This window comes from Schistocerca serialis, chromosome 5, assembly GCF_023864345.2.
Source record: "Schistocerca serialis cubense isolate TAMUIC-IGC-003099 chromosome 5, iqSchSeri2.2, whole genome shotgun sequence".
NCBI classification, from domain to species: Eukaryota; Metazoa; Arthropoda; class Insecta; order Orthoptera; family Acrididae; genus Schistocerca; species Schistocerca serialis.
Window position 1 is genome coordinate 774,302,031 of NC_064642.1, and position 4,343 is coordinate 774,306,373.

At 40.0% G+C, this 4,343-nt stretch overlaps 1 pseudogene; it reads left to right on the top strand.

Moving 5' to 3' along the window:
- Positions 1–3,499: 3,499 nt before the first annotated feature.
- LOC126483027 (5S ribosomal RNA) lies at positions 3,500–3,616 on the top strand (annotated as a pseudogene).
- Positions 3,617–4,343: the final 727 nt, after the last annotated feature.

The window sequence follows — 4,343 nt, forward strand, 5'->3', positions numbered from 1 at the left end:
CGATGTTCCAGTCGTGAATGGTTCTCGGGAAGCACGGTTGCCGGTAAGTGTTTCAGTGAGTTCGAATCGCTCTTATTTCATCTCCATGGCGTTTTCACTAGAATATATAGGTGGAAGCAATATATTGTTTCAGTCAGGTGAAGATAACAGAAATAAACATGAAATTTACCACTTGTCTCTGTTGTGCTCTCACCAAAGTATTTGAAATTCATTGAAAAATTTCACACACACACAGGACTAAAAATCAGAAAACAATTATTTAAATAAAAATAAATTTTAATCCAAAAAATTTTTAATTCGACTAAAAGTATAATAATTTCACATTTCCCCATATAGACAGTACAGAAAATGTGATATTATGAATTGTTAATATCTACGAAAATATTTTTAAGATTTGCAAAGTAGAGCTTGGGGCGGATGCAGTACATAATTGACACATCGATGGTTCACCTACCAACCATTTTCGTTATAAATTTTGCAAGTGCTTTCATAGCAATTACAAATTGACATCAGCAAGTTTTCAGGATATCTGTATGGGGATTGGAATCTGTATGTGGCTAGAGAATTTTTTTTACACTTTTTAGTCAGATTAAGGAACGTTTAGTGCCGTAAACACCTATTTCAATAAATATTGTGTGCTCCGTGCAAAACTATAATGGAACAGAAAACCTCTGTCACTCACGTGAAGCACCATGTGTGATCTTCTAAATGATGGCCTCCAGAGTTTGTGACTTTGAACGTAACGGTTCTACTTTCAACGTGCAACGAATCCAGCTCTAATGCTTACTATTCTAACATAGTCCAGCAGACCCTCGCACCTTTAATTCTGCTAATACACACTGTGAACTGGAATTCAGTATTCTGTTACAGTAATTCAGTATTCCGCTACCTGCCTGTCTGCTGTGAGTAGACGTGCAGGTTCATCAATCTCGCCGCTAATTACACCTATAGGCGTAATAAGAGTGCAGTCTCACTAAGAGCAGTCATGATCGACAATGTGATAATATCACATTCACCGTCCTAATGGATATGAAATACTATGGGGGACCAAACCAATTTTGCCTTATATTTGCGTCTGGGCAACTAAAGCCACTCAGTAAGGATGTAACCCAATTTGAAAAACAACAAATACACAACGCTATAAGGGAAATGCACGTCACAGCCCTTGCTCCCGAACAATGTAATATGGCAGCAGAAAGAGAAACGTGATATTCATTCAAGCATTTGTATCAGCAAATATATTCCACATTCATACAAACATGAGCGTGACTACTGTAATAACCATAGATTGTATAGCAACCACAACCAATGGTTGAACGTTTTAATAGCATTAATTATAACTACAGAAAAATTCTAACCTGTTACTGTTATGCAGCTCAATACGCTATTGAAATATGTAGGTATTAAATTCATTGAATGTGTATTTAAATACTTTAAACCAATCGAACTTAAGTAATGTGATTAATTTAAAAAAACTGAAAGCAAAGGAAATTATTAGGGCTTGTGATAATGATAAAGTCAAGAGATATCGTTAAATGTACCAAGTCATATTAAACAGTACACAACGCTTCAGTGTAAGTGGTCCGTATTTATGTAATTCATTTATCGGGCTTCTCAGTCAGACGATACATACTGACATTTGATTACAACATATTAAGTTTGATGATGTCTTCGGTTACACTTAGCGCAGCACTAAATCTGTATTCCCACAAGAGATGGAAACGTAATGCACACATGCACACCACCTCTACACATGCTACATTGCTTTACCTTCTGTGAGTGATCTGAGTTGATTTTCATCCGTTCATACGCTCGGAAGCCTATAGCATATCGTCAGTGACAATATGTTTACTAGACATATCACTGCAACTAACATTGTCTGGTGCTCTCGAACGAAATTCTCGTTGACTAAGTTGTACAAATATTCCGCTTTGATCTAACGACACGTTTATCTTTTTTTATTTTTTTTTCAATTGTTCTCCCTTACGTTACTACATCCTAGTTAAAAATTGCTGCCCTGCGACCTCTTAACTTACGTGTAATGGCAAGTAAGAAGATCTAGCATCATCTAGATGAAAGGAATTAACCATACTGGAATATAATGAAATCATTCTCGTGAAACGCATACCAATGGATAATTTTCGTTGTGATATGATCGATCAGGAACTTCACTGAAAACATAATTAATAACAAAGGGAGCAAACGATTCGGATGGGCAGATCTGTAGCCCCATCTTTACCACTAGAAATCTGTATGATGTTCAGGACTCTGTGTTTGGAGTGTTTTGGTGTAAGGGACCCACGATCTCCAGTAGCCTGTTAGAGAGTAAATCCATTTCGTTTCACTTCTTTCGTTCATTTACTTTAGTATCTGTATCGTAGTGAAGATACATATACAACACTGCAAATGTCAACTTTTACGTTGTTTGGTAACAAACTTGTTCCATTCACATGCGGTACAATGCGACCAAGATATTATGGCACTTGGTCTCCCGTGGCCGTTATCGGAAACACGCGGTGACGTTACAGCAAATAAGTGCAGTGGTGAATAAGGAAAACGTATCGCACTGTGAATGATAGAAAACGTTGTATTCTGGGCGTTCAAAGTTGTAGAATTGTGCCATAATAATGAATAAGGCTCCTTTAGCTGTATGATAAACCCTTATTTAGTATCCAACTGGTCTCGCGGCTTTAGTGCGACATCTTCATGGATACATCAATATATAAACAAGAGTACATACAGATGCACCCCAGAAGATGTGGCTCCAACGACGCGAAACTAGTTGGGCTATAAATAAAGATTTATTATACTGATGAAGTCGTCGTATTCATCGTGGTACGATTTCAGGACAATTGTGCATAAGCTACCAAGTGATTCAGCGTGTCTTGGTGAAATATCACGTCAAAAACACACGATAAGCTGATGGCAGCCCCCTAACTTCGAGGTGCAATAGTATTGTGGTCGACTAACGCTTTCTGTTGACACTACTTCACACTTTGACCGCTAGTTTGTTTCGAGTACTACTCGGTTCTGTATCGGGTTCACCACCTTCCAGCAGAGTTAGTTGTGTGTTAATACTGAGACACGGTAGCGTGCACAGATCCAATAGTGAAGAACTGGCCAGTACACACCTGGTTTATGGGTCCACTGAATGAAACACAAGAGCAGAAGAAAGACACGTTTTTTACCTGTTCCTGCAGTAGCGGCATCACGTCACTCGGCTTTTGCATCCATGTCTGGTGCTGTAGGTTTTGATAATTACCGAAACAATTGAGACAATATTACTGTAGAAAGAAAATTAATTCTGGTAACAAACGAAATAAATCATAATCATCCCTCCTACATTGTAACAATACAACGGAGAACACGGGTCTGTTATACCAATACACTCAGTTAGTGAATAGCATTAGATATTTAGCTGGATTTCTGTTGCGATGAATGACCTACACTGACACACGCATACACTCTGAATTCATTGATCATCTCTTGACTTCATCAAGGCAACGGCCTTGCCGCAGTGGATACACCGGTTCCCGTGAGATCACCGAAGTTAAGCGCTGTCGGGCATGGCTGGCACTTGGATGGGTGACCATCCAGCCGTCATGTGATGTTGCCATTTTTCGGTGTGCACTCAGCCTCGTGATACCAATTGAGGAGCTACTCGACCGAATAGTCGCGGCTCCGGTCAAAGAAAACCATCATAACGACCGGGAGAGCGGTGTGCTGACCACACGCCCCTCCTATCCGCATCCTCAACTGAGGATGACACGGCGGTCGGATGGTCCCGATGGGCCACTTGTGGCCTGAGGACGGAGTGCTTTGCTTTGACTTTATCGCTACAAGAGTACTTCTATAACTCTGAAACATGTGTAGAAAGTTTGATAGTATGTTTATCAAGCGAATTCCAAATATTTTGTATTGCTCAGTTACGGAAAAAACAACAACACAAAAAATAATTAATTTACAGCAATAAATTTCTCTAGGTAATATATTTAAGTGATTAACATTGCAAAGTGACAGATCAATGCACGCGAGAGATATCATTGCAAATGTGCGATGCTGGTAGATTAATAACTGGTGTAGCCAACAGAATGTTGAACGCAAGCATGTGAAGGTGCTTACGTTGTGTTTTAAAGGTGACGGATGTCAGCTTGTGGGATGGAGTTCCATGCCTGTTGCATTTGGTCAATCAATACAGGGACGGTTAATGATTGTTGTGGATGACGCTGGGGTTGTTATCCGATGCCGGCCGATGTGGCCGAGTGGTTCTAGGCGCTTCAGTCTGGAACCGCGCGACCGCTACGGTCGCAGGTTCGAATCCTGCCTAGGGCATGGATGTGTGT